General features: G+C 38.2%; 1 pseudogene; it reads left to right on the forward strand.

Moving 5' to 3' along the window:
* The first annotated feature begins 286 nt into the window (after nt 1-286).
* LOC106801537 (large ribosomal subunit protein eL39-like) lies at nt 287-437 on the forward strand (annotated as a pseudogene).
* The last annotated feature ends 19,436 nt before the right edge of the window (nt 438-19,873 follow it).

Genomic DNA, 19,873 nt, shown 5'->3' on the forward strand with positions numbered 1-19,873 from the left:
CCACATTCCTGCCTTTCATATTTTTCAGTGGAAAGTCAGACACCAGTCCACACTGCCACCCTCCGTCCTGCAACTGCATGAGTCATGTATCAAGATTTCTGAGGATCTCTTTTCACCAGGCTTGACATGAGGGGAAAGGAGACAGAGAGAGCTCACAACAGAGCTCTCTTCAAAGACATCTTCTAACCAATCTTCTCTTCTCATTTCCAATTCTGTCCTTTAGAACTTCGATATGATCTTTCTTTCTCCGCGATCACGATGTGTGCAGTTGCCTCTGTTCCTCGCCATGTCTTCTCACAAGTCTTTTAGGATCAAGTGATTCCTGGAAACAAAAGCAGAATCGTCCCATTTCTCGATGGATTTGAACGAAAACTGGTAATCAAATCAGGTACAACTCCAAGCGGAGACATTGGAGAAGAGCCAAGCTGAGTCTATAATTTATCACAGATGAGCTGGCACACATATTTATGCTGTATCAAGATCACTTGTATCTTACCGTATCACTCTGAAAACATCACCGTCTGGACAGTTGGATGTGTTTTATTCAGGAATTGATTTTACTCTTTGTTTCTATGCTTCTGAACTAGTAGGTTGGTTCAGTAATAACTATGTGAGAACTTTTGTTTCAAAAAAAAGAACTTCGATATGACAAAGGTTTAGTAATTTCCCTTGAAATTTTATAAATCCTACTAAATAATCTCACAATTCATTCTTTTTTTAAAAAACTTTTTTTTAATATTAACGCTTTATTTACTTATTTATTTTTTGAGGAAGATTGGCCCTGAGCTAACATCTGTTGCCAATCTTCCTCCTTTGTTCCTTTTTTCTCCCCAAAGCCCCAGTAGATAGTTGTATTGTCGTAGTTGTACATCCTTGTAGTTGCTCTATGTGGGATGCCACCTCAGCACGGCTTGATGAACGGTGAGCAGTTTCGCACCTGGGATCCGAACTGGTGAAGCCCGGGCCACCGAAGCAGAGTGCACAAACCAAACTACTACGCCACTGGGCCGGCCCCTCTCACAATCCATTCTGCCATCTGGCATTTGTCATTTTAGGATCTCAGCCTAAACTTCCATTTATAGATCCTGTTACAAGTGTTTTCTACTATTAGAGGAAGCAAGGATTCATGAACAAGGTAGATTCAGTTATAGAGAAAAAAAGAAAGTTAAATGTTAACACATCTAAGTTATGACTAAATGTTGGCCCAGCCTGATTCTTATTGACCCTCATATGATACATACATGTAATGGGAGAGAGTCCTGGAAAACTGGGATTCCTGAAGAACCCAATGGAAACAGAAAGCAGCTCTCTGGCCAAGAGAGGAAAGGCAATAGAGTGAAGAGGTAAACAAGTTGGCAGCCATCTGCAAAAAGATCAGGTTTCCCCTCTTTCAACAACATCAAAAGAGTTTGTGTACCCGTAGCTCTGCAGCCCCAGAAAGAGGCACGTAGAGAAAAAAATTCACTCAGTTGTTGGCTACTGCTCAGTCTGTATCTTCAATGGAAGCAAGAGATAAAAATGTTCATGGCCAAAAAACAAAGACAGCAGAATCAGGAGCAACAGTGAAGAGAGATAATCGTTCAACTGGAGTGAACTTGCAAGAAAATTTTGACTTACAAGATTTGCTGCTTGCTGGGCTTTTCAGGAAATGCTGAGTGACTGAGCACAAACTGAGTGTGCCAAGGGGCTTAAATACCCACCTACAAAAGAAGTTAAGTGGTATTACTTGCAAATTAGATAAATGAATTGTACAGCTTGGAGTCACACAAGATCTGTGTGAAGTTAACCCTACTAATGTTTCGATATGGTTCCATTTACTAATCTTCTTTTTTTTTTTTATAATTTTATTTTTTTTTTTCCCCCAAAGCCCCAGTAGATAGTTGTACATCATAGCTGCACATCCTTCTAGTTGCTGTATGTGGGACGCGGCCTCAGCATGGCCAGAGAAGCGGTGCGTCGGTGCGCGCCCGGGATCCGAACCTGGGCCGCCAGCAGCGGAGCGCGCGCACTTAACCGCCAAGCCACGGGGCCGGCCCATCCATTTACTAATCTTCTTAACATAACTTCCTCAGTATTAGAAACACTGTGTTTCAGATGTCACCAAGAGGGCTAGGATAGCGGAACTATGTCACGCAGCAATATTCCATGAAAGCTGGAGGAACTCGTGACAGACTGTGCAGAACAAGAGAACATTAGTATTTTAATTCTCTCGCATTCTTGTGGTTGTCTGTTAGAGTAATATACAAGAAAGACAATGCCCAGGGAAGTAGCAGAACAATTAAGGACTGTCACAGGAAGGCTTACTCGTAACCTACCCACGTGTTTAGAAATTTGCTTCTGCTCGGCATAATCATCTCCCAACCTAGCTTTGTTCCCCTGAAACCTGATAAATCTACTCCCTTTGAGCCCTTCTATTTTAGTTACTACTGCCGTGCAGCCGATTATGCCAAAACTTAGCATCTAAAACAACTTTTATTATGCTCATGAATTCTGTGGATCAGGAATTTCAACAGGGCACAGTAAACGTGACTCGCCTCTGTTCCACAATATTTGAGGCCTCAGATTGGAAGACTCAACAGCTGGGATTGACTCTATGGCAGAGGAGGGAAAGATGTGCTGGAATCATCTGGAGGTATATTCACTGATATGTCTGGCAGGTAATGCTGCGTGTCAGCTGAGAGCTTAGCTGGGGCTGAGCACCTCCACACGGCCTCTTGTGTGACCTGGATTTTCTCACATGGCAGCATGGGAACTTGCATGTCGGCTCAGGGTTTCAAAAGCTGAATCGACATCACCTTTCTGACATAGCCTCAGAAGTCACACAGCATCACTTCTGCTGCATCTATTGGTTATTAAGTGAGTCACAAGCCAGCTGAGATTCAAAGGGAGGAGATATATACTCCATCTCTTGATGGAAGGCGTGTCAAAGAAATTGCAGCCAATTTTTAAAAACAGCTATATCTTCCTTCACCATCACTTGGATACACGCGGCAATGTCTTAAGGGCTTATCTACTTTTTTGGTCATCATTTCCCCATTTTGAGTTATCAGGCAAAGTAAGGTAAAGCTTCTCTGAGATCAAGCTCTCTGCTTTCTCCCCTTCTACCACCTCACCTGGCCAAGCACACACAAACTCATAAACGCACACACTCACCACAGTTTTCAGGGAATTAATTAAGCAAACAAACTTTCTTTGTTGTGCTTAAGATTCAGGAAAACCATCAGAGTCAATTTTAATTTCGGCTGCAAGATTTGCAAGCAAATCTTGAATTGCTCACCATCAACATAAATTAAGCTTTCATTTTTTTTCGTCTTTCAGAAAATCTTAGTAAGCTTTCTATCAACTCTTTTATGTCAATTAATTCAATTTTTTAAAAACATGATTAATTTTCATACTAGCCATTGTTTCATGATATACAATTATATAAGCATTGTTTCAAGGTAAATGTTCTTTCTAGTCCATAACATAAAAATAAAATATTTAATCTATTAGCACTAAAATAATTCTTATCTTTTTAAAAAAAAAATATGCTTAATAGCCAGGTGAACAATGACTATTGCAAAGGAAGTTGAGAAAAACGTATTCACTTTGAAACATTTTTTCTTTAATCACAACTGTTGATAGAAAGCACTATAGGGCCTGGCCCGGTGGCACAAGGGGTTGAGTGGGCGGGCTCCGCTGTGGCGGCCCGGGGTTTGCCAGTTTGGATCCCGGGCACGCAGGGACGCACTGCTTGGCAAGCCATGCTGTAGCAGCGTCCCATATAAAGTGGAGGAGGATGGGCACGGATGTCGGCCCAGGGCCAGTCTTCCTCATCAAAAAAAGAGGAGGATTGGCAGATGTTAGCACAGGGCTGACCTCCTCACACACACAAAAAGTAAGGACTATATTGCTTAGAAACTCTTTACCATCCTTAAAAGAAAAATTCTTTTTCTGATCATATTTTTGTTCAAGTTGAGAGACATTTATTGTACGTCAATCTTTGATACAACAGATGCATAAAAATCACTCCAGTTTTTAGCAAGCCCTCTTTTGTGGCTTCTTGGTGTATCATTTGCTGTTCCATGATTACCAGCAGACCCAACACATTGGAGGATAGTTACTCTGCCCACAAATCCATGCAAATGCAAAAAGAAAATATCTATAATTTATTTAGTAAATTCGCCAAACTACTCTATGGTTGTTTTTACCGTATTATGCAAGGATAATCGAGGAATTTCAACCACATTTCAGATTAACAAGATTTGACAGTGATAGGGCCGGCCCCGTGGCTTATCGGTTAAGTGCGCGCGCGCTCCGCTGCTGGCGGCCCTGGTTCGGATCCTGGGCACGCACTGATGCACCGCTTCTCCGGCCACGATGAGGCCGCGTCCCACATACAGCAACTAGAAGGCTGTGCAACTATGACATACAACTATCTACTGGGGCTTTGGGGGAAAAACATAAAATAAATAAAAATTAAAAAAAAAAAAGATTTGACAGTGATAAACAGCACTGACAATGAAATAGAAGAAACACAAAATGTTCTAGGGTTATCCAGGCTGACTTATACCAGAGAAATAAATCCATATCTCATAGAAGAGTTTACATTTACAAGAATAGTTTAGAGGTAACTGACATAAAGCAGAATGTGAATGCCATAAGAGAGATTCGGAGTGCTTTAGGGATTAGAAGGCTCAAAGCACATAGGTTAGAAGAATCATGAAAGACCTCATAGAAGAAGTGCCTACAGACAAACTTTCAACCAACTGCTTAGAATTCCACCCTTAAAATATAAATTAATGCTCGATATTTATCAGGTATTTCTTTCTTTTTTTTTTTTTTTTTTGTGAGGGGGATCAGCCCTGAGCTAACATCCATGCCAATCCTCCTCTTTTTGCTGAGGAAGACTGGCCCTGGGCTAACATCTGTGCCCATCTTCCTCCACTTTATATGGGATGCTGCCACAGCATGGCCTGACAAGCGGTGCATCAGTGTGCGCCCAGGATCCAAACACGGGCCGCCAGCAGTGGAGCACGTGCACTTAACTGCTACACCACAGGGCCGGCCGCCAGATATTTCTGGAAGACAACAACATGGAAGAGAGAGAGCAAAACAAGCAAACAATATGAAAGAAAAACTAAAAAATTCAAAGGGTGAGGAGGGAAAAGGAGGAACACAAAACAGAGAAGAGATAAAAATTTACAGACAAACAAAGAACAGCCTCAGAGAAATAAGAGAAAGTATATCATGAAAAAAAGAATGAAAACAGATAATCCAAGAAGAGGAAAGAGGTCTTGGAAATTAAAAATCTGTGCATTAAATTTTTAAAAAATTAAATAGAAGAGTTGGAAAATAAAGTCTTCCCAAAACATAGGAAAAAAGAGAGCAGGGGAATGGGGGAAAATGAAAAATACAAAAGATAAGAAAATCAGAAAGAGTCCTGGTTATGGAACATCTGATAGTTCTGAGCGCCAGGAAGAGAAAAAAGACAAAATGAAAGAGTGAGAATCTAAGAAATAATTCAAGAAAATTAGTGGAGCTCAAGGACACAAGTCTGTAGCTTGAAAGGACTCACCAAGTGACCCATTCCAAGGACATTAATTTCAAAAGTCCCATTCCAAAAACAGCATTATATAATTACTGACTATTGAGGATAACATGAAAATCCTTTAAGTCTTCAGAAGAGAGAATAAAAGATCACATAGATATAAGACACAGAGAAATGAAAATGGCCTTAAACTTCTCAATAATGACTCTAGATGACAGAGACAAAAGATCAGAAATCTTAAAAATTCTGGAAGATAGATGTCAGCATCATGGCAGAGTGAGTTGTTCCATTTCTCTCTCCTCTCTAAGTTACAACTAGTAGGACATCCATTGACCAACAAAAGATTCCCTGCATAGCACACAAGAATGCCTGAGAGATCCAGAAATCTATACATCTAAAGGTGGGTGGACTGGACCTCCCCGAAGCAGTGGAACTAAGGGAGCAGCCCCTCCCCCTTCCCTGGTAGTGGCAACTCCAACACCCTATCTGAGGCCTTGAGAGCCACGGCAGTACCATGACCCAGCCCCCAGTGGTGGCACCCCCAACACTTACCCTACCAACAGCAGGGGCTGCATACAAGACTCCAGGCCCCTGGCAGCAGTACCAACATCCGTGAACCCAGCACCCCCAGCAGCAGTGCTTCTAACACGCCCAGAAAACCTGGGAGCAGCAGCACAGGTGGTGTGCATGGCAGCAGCACCCAAGCCCATGGAGAGCCAGTGGAGGAACACGAGACCCAGGTGACCCTGGAAGCAGCAGACGTGCTCACAGCCTGGTGACCCTGGTGGGAATACCCATGACTGCAGCAACATTGTAAACAGCAAGGCACCAGAAACCTTAGAGGAACAAGCAGCACAAGGAGGGCACTGATGATGCCTCTGGCAGAGGCAGTGGAGAGTGGAAAGTGCAGGCTCTCAAATACAACAAGAAGCAGCTCAGAATCAAAGTAACCAAAACCTTAACCCAAGTAAGAAAGGTGTTTGCTACCACAAATGCACTGGCAGAGGAACAACTCACCAAGCACTATGAAGAACTTCCGTAACACAGTGGTACAGAAAGAACATGACAACTTTCCAGAAACCAAACTTGAAGTCACAGAAGATTGTGATCTAACTGGCAGAGAATTCAAAATAGCTGTCATATAGTAACTCAATGAGTTACAAGAAAACTCAGAAAGATAGTTCAATGAGCTCAGGAACAAAATAAATGAACAGAAGGAGTACTTCACCAAAGAGATTGAAACTCTTTAAAAAAAAAAATTTGGGAGATGAGGAACACAATTAATGAGATGCAAAATAAAGTAGAAAGTATTGGAAATAAAGCAGACCATATGGAAGAGAGAATTAGCAAGCTCAAAGATAGAAATCTAGAAATGATTCAGGTGGAAGAGGAGAGAGAACTAAGATTTTTTAAAAATGAGGAAATTCTATGAGAAATATCCAACTCAATTAGGAAAAATAACATAAAGATAATGGGTATCCCAGAAGGAGAAAGGAGCAGAGAGCTTATATAAAGAAATAATAGCTGAGAACTTCCCAAACCTGAGGAAGGAACTGGATATACAAGTACATGAAACTAATAGAACTCCTAATTATCTCAGCAAAAAGACCTTCTCCAAGGCACATTATATTAAAATTGTCAAAAATCAATGACAAAGAAAGAATATGAACGGTGGCCAGAGAGAAGAAAATAACTTACAAAGGAACGCCCATTAGGCTATCAGCAGATTTCTCAGCAGAAACTCTACAGGCTAGGAGAGAATGGAATGGTATATTCAAAATACTGAAAAACAAAAGATATCAGCCAAGAATACACTATCCAGCAAAGTTATCCTTCAGAGATGAAGGAGAAATAAAGGCTTTCCCAGAAAAACAAAAGCTGAGAGAGCTCATCACCACTAGACTTACCTTATAAGAAATATTGAAAGGAGCCCATCTACCTGAAACAAGAAGGCAAAGGTACACAAAGCTTTGAACAAGGTGATAAATAGACAGAATCAGAATATTGCAACTCTTTATCAGAATAGGTAGTAAACAATTATAACATAAAGTTTAAAGGGAAAGAAAGCATCAAAAATAACTATAACCACTTCATTTTGGTAACAAACTCACAATACAAAAAGGGATAATTTGTGACAACAAAAAATAGACAGGGAAGAGGAAAAGGATGGAAGCTGCTTAGGCTAATGGAGATAAGATGCTATGAGCAAGAAAAGGATTATCTCATCTACAAGATCTTTTATTAAAAACCTCATGGTAACCATGAAACAAAAAATCAGAGCTGAGTCACAAAACATAAAAAGAGAAGAAACTTAGAGGCACGTCACAGAAAACCACCAAACTGAAATGGCAGACAGAAATATAAGGAAAAAGAAATAATGCAAATATAAAACAACCAGAAAACAAAAGATTGAATGGCAGTATTAAGCCATCATATATCAATAATCACTCTAAATGTAAATGGATTGAATTCACCAATCAAAAGACACAGAGTGGTTGGATGGATTAAAAAAATAATTCCCAACAATATGCTGCCTCCAGGAGACTCATCTCAGCATTAAAGACAAACATAGGCTCAGAGTGAAGGGATGGAAGATGCTGCTGCAAGCAAATGGCAACCAAAAGAAAGCAGGTGTCTCCACACTTATGTCAGACAAAATAGACTTCAAGCCAAAAAAGATAACATGAGACAAAGATGGACATTATATAATGATAAAAGGGACATTCCACCAAGAGGATATAACACTTATGAATATATATGCACTTAACACAGGAGCACCAAAGTATATAAAGCAACTATTAACAGACCTTAAGCGGGAAGTTGACAGCAATACTATAACAGTAGGGGACTTTAGCACCCCACCTACATCAACAGATAGATCACCCAGCCAGAAAGTCAACAAGGAAACATTGGCCTTAAATGAAACACTAGACTAGATGGACTTAATAGATATATATAGAACATTCTATCCAAAAGCAGCAGAATATTCATTCTTCTCAAGTGCACATGGAGCATTTTCAAAGATAGACCATATGTTGGGAAATAAAACACACCTCAATAAATTTAAGAAGATTGAAATCATACCAAGCATCTTTTCCAACCACAATAGTATGAAACTAGAAATCAACTACAAGAAGAAAGCTGGAAAAGTCACAAATATGTGGAGACTAAACAACATGCTACTGAACAGCTATTGGATCAATGAAGAAATGAAAGGAGAAATCAAATCATACCTGGAGACAAATAAAAATGAAAATACAATATACTCAAACTTATGGGATGCAGCAAAAGTGGTACTAAGAAGGAAGTATATAGCAATACGGGCCTACCTCAACAAACAAGAAAAACCTCAAATAAACAATCTAACACTATACCTAAAAGAATTAGAAAAAGAAAAACAAGAAGCCCAAAGTCAATAGAAAGAAGGAAATAATAAAAAGCAGACCAGAAATAAATAAAATAGAGACTAAAAAGACAATAGAAAGAATCAATGAAACTAAGAGCTGGTTCTTTGAAAAGATAAACAAAATTGACAAACCCTTAGCTAGACTCACTAAGAAAAAAAAAGAGAAGGCTCAAATAAATAAAATCAGAAAGAAAAGAGGAGAAATTACAATGGATGCCACAGAAATACAAAGGATTATAAGAGAATACTATGAAAAGCTATATGCCAACAAATTGGATAACCTAGAAGAAACAGATAAATTCTTAAAATCATACAACTCTCCAAAACTGAATCAGGAAAAAATGGAGAATCTTCATAAATGAATCACAAGTAAAGAGATTAAAACAGTAATCAAAAACCTCCCAAAAAACAAAAGTGCAAGGCCAGACGGCTTCTCTGGTGAATTCTACCAAACATTCAAAGAAGCTTTAATACCTATCCTTCTCAAACTCTTCCAAATAGGGGCTGGCCCCATGGCGTAGCAGTTAAGTGCATGCACTCTGCTGCTGGCAGCCTGGGTTTGGATCCCGGGCGTCCAGCGAGGCACCACTTGTCAGGCCATGCTGTGGCACTGTCCCATATAAAGGGGAGGAAGATAGGGACAGATGTTAGCCCAGGGCCAGTCTTCCTCAGAAAAAAAAGGAAGGATTGGCATGGATGTTAGCTCAGGGCTGATCTTCCTCACAAAAAAAAAAAAAAAAAAACTCTTCCAAAAAATTGAAGGGGATGAGACACTTCCTAACTCATTTTATGAGGTCAACATTACTCTGATACCAAAACCAGACAAGGAAAACACAAAAAAGCAAAATTATAGGTTAATATCACTAATGAACGTAGATGTAAAAATCCTCAACAAAATATTAGCAAATCAAATACAACAATACATTGAAAGTATCATATACCATGATGAAGTAGGATTTATCCCAGGGACACAGGGATGGTTCAAGAGCCACAAATCAATCAATGTGATACACCACATTAACAAAATGAATAATAAAAATCACATGATCATCTGAATAGATGCAAAGAAAGCATTCGACAAGATACAGCATCCATTTATGATAAAAACTCTGAATAAAATGGGTATAGAAGGAAACTGCCTCAACATAATAAAGGTCATATATGACAAACCCACAGACAACATCATACTCAATGGTGAAAAACTGAAAGCTATTCCTATAAGAATAGGAAAAAGAAAAGGATGCCTGCTCTCACCACTCTTATTCAACATAGTATTGGAAGTTCTAGCCAGAGCAATTAGGCACAAAAAAAGAAATAAAAGGGATCCAAATTGGATAGACACATGAAAAGATGTTCAACATCATTAATCATCAGGGAAATACAAATCAAAACAACACTAAGATATCACCTCACTCCCATTAGAATGGCTATAATCACCAAGACAAAAAACAACAAATGTTGGAGAGGATGTGGAGAAACAGGAACCCTCATACACAGCTGGCGGGAATGCAAACTGGTGCAGCCTCTATGGAAAACGGTATGGAGATTCCTCAAAGGATTAAAAATAGAGATGCCCTATGATCCAGCCATCCCACTACTGGGAATATACCCAACGAACCTGAAATCAACAATCCAAAGAGGCTTATGCACCCCTATGTTCATTGTAGCATTATTCACCATAGCCAAGAAGTGGAAGCAACATAAGTGTCCCTCGACTGATGATTGGATCAAGAAAATGTGGTATATATATACAATGGAATACTACTCAGCCATAAAAAAAAGACAAAAATGTCCCATTTGCGACAACATGGATGGGCCTGGAGGGTATTATGTTAAGTGAAGTAAGCCAGAAGGAGAAAGACAAACACCGTATGATCTCACTCATATGTGGAATATAAACCAACACATGGACAGAGAAAACTGTATTGTGGTTACCATGGGCAATGGGGGTGGGGGGTGGGGGGTGGTCACAAGGGGTGAAGGGAGTCATATATATGGTGATGGACAAACAAAAATGTACAACCCAAAATTTCACAATGTTAAAAACTATTAAAACATCAATAAAAAAAAAAAAGGGATCCAAATTCGAAAGGAAGAAATAAAACTGTCACTATTTGTGGATGACATCGTTCTATTTATAGAAAATCCTAAAGAATCCACAAAAAAACTATTAGAAATAATTAACAAATACAGTAAAGTTTCAGGTACAACATACAAAAATCAGTCACATTTTATACACTAACAATGAACTAGCAGAAAGAGAAATCAAGAATACATTCCCATTTACAATCACAACAAAAAGAATGAAATACCTAGGAATAAATGTAAACAAGGAGGTGAAAGAACTATGCACTAAAAACTATAACACATTACTGAAAGAAATTGAGGAAGACATAAAGAAATGGAAAGATATTTCATGCTCATGGATTGAATGAATAAACATAGTTAAAATGTCCATATTACCTAAAGCAATCTACAAATTCAATGCAATCCCAATCAGAATCCCAATGACATTTTTCACAGAAACAGAAAAAAGTATCCTAAAATTTATATAGAACAAGAGACCTGAATAGCCAAAGCAATCCTGAGAAAAAAAAGACAAAGCTGGAGGTATCACATTTCCTGATTTCAAAATACACTATAAAACTATAGTAATCAAAACAGCATTGTACTGGCAGAAAAACAGACACACAGATCAACGGAAAAGAATTGAGAACCCAGAAATAAACCTACACTTCTATGGACAGTTAATTTTTGACAAAAGAGCCAAGAACACACAATGAAGAGAGGAAAGTCTCTTCAATAAATGGTGTTGGAAAAACTGGACAGCTCCATGCAAAAGAAGTGAAAGTAGACCATTAGCCTACCCCATACACAAAAATTATCTCAAAATGAATTAAAAACTCGCATGGAATCCCTGAAACCATAAAACTCTTAGAAGAAAACATAAGCAGTATGCTCTTTGACATCAGTCTTAGCAATATCTTTTTGAATATCATGTCTCCCCAGGCAAGAGAAACAAAATTAAAAATAGACAAATGGGACTACATCAAACTGAAAAGCTTCTGTACAAAGGAAACCATCAACAAAATGAAAAGACAACCTACCAACTGGGAGAAAATACTTGCAAATCGTATATCCAATAAGGGGTTTATATCCAAAATATATAAAGAACTCATATAACTCAACAATAAAAAAACAAACAACCTGATCAAAAAATGGGCAGAGGATATGAACAGACATTTTCCCAAAGAAGATATACAGATGGCCAATAGGCATATGAAAATATGCCCAACATCACTAACTATTGGGGAAATGTAAATCAAAACTACGATGAGATATCACCTCACACCTAGAATGGCTATTATTAAAAAGACAAGAAATAACAAGTGTTGGAGAGGATGTGGAGAAAAAGGAACCCTCATATACTGCTGATGGGAATGTAAATTGGTGCAGCTGCTATGGAAAACAGCATGGAGATTTCTCAAAAAATCAAAAATAGAAATACCATATGATCCAGCTATTCCACTTCTAGGTATTTATGCAAAGAACATGAAAACACTAATTTGAAAAGGTATATGCACCCCTATGTTCATTGCAGCATTATTCACAATAGCCAAGACTTGGAAACAACCTAGTGCCCATCAGTGGATGAATGGATAAAGAAGATGTGGTATATATACAATGGAATATTACTCAGCCATAAAAAAGATGAAATCGTGCCATTTGCAACAACATGGATGGACCTTGAGGGTATTATGCCAAGCGAAGTAAGTCAGATGGAGAAAGACAATTACTGTACGACTTCACTCATATGTGGAAGATAAACAAACAAACCCATAGATATGGAGACCAGATTGGTGGTTACCGGAGGGGAAAGGGGTAGGAGGAGGTCAAAAGGGGTAAAGGGGCACACGTGTATGGTGACAGATGGCAGCTAGTCTTTTGGTGGTGAACACGATGCAATCTATACAGAAGTCAAAATATGATGATGTAGACCTGAAACTTATATGTTATAAACCAATGTGACCTCAACAAAATAAATAAATTTAAAAAAATTTTTGAAAGATAATGACTTTAAACCTAGAATTTTAACCTAGAATTTTATACCTGGTCAAGTTTTAGAGTAGACTAAAAGCATTTGAAGACACATAAAGGCTAAACAAATTTACTTCCTTTCTTAGAAAGCTAATATGCATCCAGCAAAATAAGCAAATAGGTCACGAAAAAGAGAAATCATGGATCTCCAAAAACAGGACGTCTAATTTAGGAATAAGTCAAAAAATAGTCACAGGATGACAGCTGACCCAGAGAACAACCAGCCTAGAGTGATCCCAGAGGGCTCTGGGAGGAAAGTTCCCAGAAAAATAAATGAAGTTAATAAACTGACTTGCTCAGCATTTGGGAAACTATGGAGAGGAGTTTGACAAGTCTCATGGAAAAAAATTAAGGATAAGTACTGAAAAGTATGCAAGTAAAACAAATATTGCAATCATCAACCCCAGGAAAAGCAAGCACAAGAACTATAAAAGCAAAAAAGTTAAATCATAATACATTATTTGGCTCACGAATGAACAATATTTATATAGTACGATATTATCCATGACTACCAATTGAACCAAAAATTATGATATAATTCTATTATGGTAGTGGAGTGTTGTTGCCTACCCAACATTCCCTCTCTCCCTCTCCCACTTTCCTCTACCTAGATTTTGTTCAGGTATCTACCATTTTCTGTCTGGCAATGTGCTTTAGGGGAGACTGATCCCAACACAGCCCCAAAGGTTAAATCTAATTAGTCCCAATCACGACAATCCCATTCTCTTTAGTTGTGGTAGTTTTAGGAAGAGGCATAGATCCAAATCTGTGGAGGGACTTCTTAAACAGAAATGCAAGGAAAAGTCAGTTTCCTCTTCTTCCTCTGGATATGTGGAAAAGACAACTAAATTTGCTGTCCCCATCTAGCAATCATGAGGGCAGTCAACCTGAAGACAAAGTCAACACCCCAAAGATAGCAGAGCAAAGATGAAAGTATCCAGGTTTTGGTGATGCCACTGAATTATGCAACCTTGAGAGATACTATTTCAGACTTATGTTAAATAGAGATAATAAATTTCCTTATTAAGCCAGTAGAGTCAGTTTTCTGCAATCCTCACTCGAAAGCATTCTAATTGTTTGGGGTTTTTTTGTCAGGGGGATGGGGGGATGAGGGTGCAGCCTGGCAGTCAGAGTGCTAAATTGCTAAATCCACATCTACCATAAACGGAGCATATGTAACATACTATCTAAAATTGTTAAATCAAGATAGAGCATTATAAATCCCACATTTAAAAACATAGAGGCAAATACTTGGAAAAATGGCTAAAATAATAGATAGTAGGTGGTTCTAGGGAGTCGGACTAAGAGTTGCAGTGGGGTGAGGTAATACCATTTGATTGTTTTTAATTATGTAGGTGATTACTTTTATAAAAATAAAAAGTAATTAAATAAATGAATATGCAAACAAAAACACAGAATGTGATTTTCCAAGGTAACTGTAAAGAAAGGTTGAACTCCCCACATGGCTATCAAAACAGTTATTGACATCCCCCAAAAAACATATCAGCTAGTCTTCAAGAAGCTAATATATTCATCATAAGCATGTAGATCTTACAGTGCTAGGTACTGATGGTTCAAATTGGAAGCAACTTGAATCTTTTTAACTGCATAATGCAATCCTCAGATAGTTTCAGATAGGATTAGAACAAAGTAATATGATTACAAGATGACATGATGACGTCTAAGTTGAGGTCACATGATGTCCCAGTATTCTTTCCCCAAGTTATTTGCTGATTGCCAATTATGGACTTTTTTTTTTTTTTTAATTAAGAAAAATGTTTTCCAGCTCTTGGGGCTGGCCCTGTGGCCGAGTGGTTCAAGTTCCACACACTCAGCTTTGGCAGCCCCAGTTCGCAGGTTTGGATCCCAGGTGCAGACCTACTCCACTTGTCAAGCCATGCTGTGGTGGCATCCCACACACAAAAAAGAGGAAGACTGGCACAGATGTTAGCTCAGGGTTAATCTTCCTCAAGTAAAAAAAGAGGAAGACTGACAACGGATGTTAGCTCAGGGCGAATCTTCCTCAGCAAAAAAAATAATAAGTAAATAAGAAAAAAAAAAAAGAAAAATGTCTTCCAGCTCTCATTTCTCTATAATTCAAATGTTAAATTTTACTATCAAAGTCTCAATATTTTAAAGGGCTGTAACTGAAAAAAGATCTTTTCAGCAAGACTGTCAACTTGACTGTTGGACAACATCAAGGTCAAGTGAGGGAATCTGATTTTTGGTAGTCAAAGAAAACAGAAATGTAAGATTTTGGACCGGGGAAAAAGCTTGTCATTCTGTCAAATACTCCAAATCATCTCCATTTATTTATCTCTTGATTTTTGACAAATTAATAAATAGGATATTAAAATTAACATATTTTAAAAACAATACTTAGTTATTGTTTTCAGCCATTGGGTCACCAAACTTTTCACCAGCTCAAATAATGAAAATGACTGATTTAGATTTGCTTTCCCGTCTTGTTCCCTGATCACTTCTTGGTGAGGTGGGCCTGAGTCTGGTGTAGGAAGGAAGTGTAGTCACTCCCTAGGACCTGCGTGTCAGAGGATGGGGACCAGCACATTTTGATGTTGCTGTTAGCATCCTGTTGATTCCAGACCTCCCTCAGGTCTCAATTTACTTCTCCAGGAAGTCCTCCTTGTCCACCTAGACTAGGATAGACCCCCTGTTACACACTCTTATCTCAACAGTTATCAAATAATCATTTCTGAAGTGAATTATTTCATGTCTGTCTCCCCCACCAGATAATAAGTTCCATGAGTTATAGGTTGTATGCGTTTGGTTCAGTTTTACAGAACCTAGCACAATGCATAGCATATTGTACAGAGTCAATAAATATTTGATGAATAATTGAAAAAAGGGAAACAAATGATTTTTACACATATTAAAAGATGTTCATCCTCACTGATAGGTAAAGAAATAAAAATGAAAATATCAATGAAATACCATTTTCTACTTAGCAAATTTTTTTTTTAAAGATTTTATTTATTTATTTTTTCCCCCCAAAGCCCCAGTAGATTTTTGTATGTCACAGCTGCACATCCTTCTAGTTGCTGTATGTGGGATGCGGCCTCAGCATGGCCGGAGAAGCGGTGCGTCAGTGCGCGCCCGGGATCTGAACCCAGGCCGCCAGCAGCGGAGTGCGCGCACTTTAACCGCTAAGCCACGGGGCCGGCCCTACTTAGCAAATTTTTTTAACTGAAAAAAAATGTGTTGTTGGCAAGAGTGAAGAGTGACAGGTGGCCCCTATTGGATGTGTTGTAGGTTGGCAGTCTCTTTGAAAGAAACTTAGGAAAATATTTCAAGACTTAAATGTTTTTGGTTTTGGGGTTTTTTGTGTGTATGTGAGGAAGATTAGCCCTGAGCTAACATCCTTTGCCAATCCTCATCTTTTTGCTGAGGAAGATGGGCCCTGGGATAACATCCGTGCCCATCTTCCTCTACTTTATATGGGACGCTGCCACAGCATGGCTTGACAAGTGGTGCATCAGTCCACTCCCGGGATCTGAACCGGAGAACCCCGGGCTGCGGAAGCGGAGTGCACAAACTTAACTGCTATGCCACTGGGCCAGCCCCCAAGACTTAAATGTTAATTTGACAAATGTTAATTTGTCAAAAACCCTTGCATCCAACAATTTCACATCTAAAATTTATTCTATTCATGCTCTCGTTTATATTCAAAGACACATACAAGGATGTTCATGATTTTGCTTAAATAGAAAAAGAATCCTAGAATCATAGAATAAAGAGCCAAATAAATTCTGGTACAGCCATATAATAAAATACAACACAGCAGTAAAAGAATGAGTTAGATATATATAAATACTGATGTAAAATAACATCCAAGACACATAAGTAGAGAAAATAAAATACAAAACAATGTATATTATATTCCCTTTTATTGTTGTTGTGGTTTTTAAAGGATATGTACATGCCTATAGGATATATCTGGAAACATACATAAGAAACTGGTCACAGAAGTTGCTTCTGGTGGGGGAAGACTGGGAAATTGGAATCTGGGACAGAAGAAAGACTTTCTTTTTACTCTATATCTTTTGTACTGTTCAAATTTTTTAGCATGTGCATTAATACATTTTTAAATAGAACAGCTTGTTTAAAAATCTAATTCTTGAAGGAATATTTTTCTAGACCAGATGAATAGACTTTCCACTTAGATTTTTTCTTTTATCCAATTTGCAATTGTAAATATGTAAGATGACTAAATTCTGATTTAGATTATTTTGGAGATGTTCTCCTTAATGTACATTTATTATATGTCTCTGCTTAAAATAAAAGTCTCTTTTTATATAGCTAATAATTTTTTCTAAATAGAGAAATGTACTAAATGTCTGCTAAGGAGAGTCTCCCTAAAGTAGCTATATGCTAATCACCTTCATTTAATGTACAAGGTACATTTCTCTTCTGAAGTGGGAGACATATTTATTCATTCATAACAATTAATATAATTTCATTTCCACGGCCATGCATTTTATAAGAATTGTATACTTTATGAATAAATTCCAATGAGTCTTATCCTTAAACGTTATTAAGAAAAAAGGACTTATGTGACACAGTTGCAACTATTGGCTAGTTGAGGCACTGTCATAGCTAAAGATATAATTTTAACAGACTACAGACTACAAGTCAAAACGTGCACAGCATGGGAGAGAATATGACATATGCTTGGAATCCTAGTGAGAGAACTGCCAAACATATGTGTTCAACTAAAATCCTGCCAAACTGAACGAGGCTTTCAGAGTGTAAGTACACCTGAGCCACAGAACTGTCCCAAAGAATATGGAAACTTACCAAAATAACATCATCTGTAAGAAAATGTCAACTCATTAAGACATTTCTAGCTACCTCCACTTCGAGTAATTAATTTTCAAATAGAAAAAGGTTAACAGTATTTTACTAAGATTTACTAATTTTGCAAGAATGCTTTTATCTAGTTTGATTAATGTATCTAGTTTGATTAATGTACAAAGTACTGTAGCAGTTTATTTTTAGGTTGTAATATATCACTTAAATAATATTAACATTGTAATTTCAATATAAATGGAATGGACTATTGACCTAATTATAACTTCATATTGACATTAGTTGTAAAAAATACAATTTTTAAACATTTTGTGTGTGCGTGTGTGTGTGTGTGCGTGAGGAAGATCAGCCCTGAGCTAACATCCATGCTAATCCTCCTCTTGTTGCTGAGGAAGACCGGCTCTGAGCTAACAGCTATTGCCAATCCTCCTCCTTTTATTTTTTTTTTCCCCAAAGCCCCAGTAGATAGCCGTACGTCATAGTTGCACATCCTGCTAGTTGCTGTATGTGGGACGTGGCCTCAGCATGGCGGGAGAAGCGGTTTGGTGGTGCACGCCTGGGATCTGAACCCACCCGCCGGTAGCAGAGCGTGCGCACTTAACCACTAAGCCACGGTGCCCACCCTAAAGATTTTTTTTAATGTTTAGAAATTTAGATACTTTTTGACCACGCTGAAAAGGCACAGAGCAAATGTTGATTCTGCCATAATGTCAGTCTGCCCAAAAATGGAAAATGACTGCCTTAAATTAAAATATCTTTAGGGAGTAGGGTGATAAGATCGATGTTGTTTAAGGGTACAAACTTGCAATGAGTGGGAAATAAGCCCTAGAGATCTAATGCACAGTATAAGGAATATGGACAATGAGATTGTACTACAATCATTCAACTTGCTGAGACTAAAATAATTATCCCAACCCCTAAAAAGAAGGGATAATTATGTAACGTGATAGAGGTGCTAAATAGTGCTACAACAGCAATCATATTACAATATATACGTGCATCAAATTAACACATTGTACACAAATTTACATAATGTTATATGTCAAATATATTCAAAAAAATAAATTTAAAAAATAATTCAGAACTTAAATAAATTAAAGTCAGTAATCATTTTGCAATGTATACATATATCAAAAAAGTCTTACTATGTCTCAAGTTAACTTCTTTTAGATGGACAAATTTTTTTTTTAATAATTTTATTTATTTATTTATTTTTTCCCCCCAAAGCCCCAGTAGATAGTTGTCTGTCATAGCTGCACATCCTTCTACTTGCTGTGTGTGGGACATGGCCTCAGCATGGCCAGAGAAGCGGTGCCTCTGTGCGCACCCGGGGATCTGAACCCTGGCCACCAGCAGCAGAGCGCGCGCACTTAACCGCTAAGCCACGGGGCGGCCCTAGATGGACAAGTTTTTTAAGTGGAACTGAAACAATGATATTCACGTAAATAAGTGGATAAACATTAAAGCTCTAGGAAATTCAATTATCATTTTAACTAAGTAGGGTTAAAAAAATCTACTTCCTTAAAAATATCCACATTCTTTCTGAAAGTCATTAAGGCATAAATAGTCTCACAGTTTCTTCAACTCAAATTGTATACTTTTAAAAATAGATCTTAGATCGGAGGAGATAAATTGAGGCCGCAATATGCATTCTGTCCTACGAGGTTGTTCTCAGTGGTGCGACCAGGAACCTGGTACTAGAACAAGTGGGAGGCGGGGCAGAGGCTGCCAAAAGCCATCTCACAATCACATGACATGATATTTTACAGGTTTTCCAAATAGACTCCAAAGACGGCCACACATATAAATCTAGTGAAAAATGACGATATGCTGAGTCACCAGCGTGAGGCTGCAGGGCCTGTGAGTGTGAAGTGAACCGCAGAGGGGGGCCTTCGATGAGGTGGTGAGTTTGTGGACTGACACAAGACCGGGCAGAGCATAAATATCTTACCTTATAAACAGTGTTCTAAAATACTTGGAGCAAACGCTGTTCCTGGCCACGGAAGCCTCAA

The sequence above is a fragment of the Ceratotherium simum genome, chromosome 9, assembly GCF_057802395.1.
Source record: "Ceratotherium simum simum isolate JZ-2026a chromosome 9, ASM5780239v1, whole genome shotgun sequence".
Taxonomy (NCBI): domain Eukaryota; kingdom Metazoa; phylum Chordata; class Mammalia; order Perissodactyla; family Rhinocerotidae; genus Ceratotherium; species Ceratotherium simum.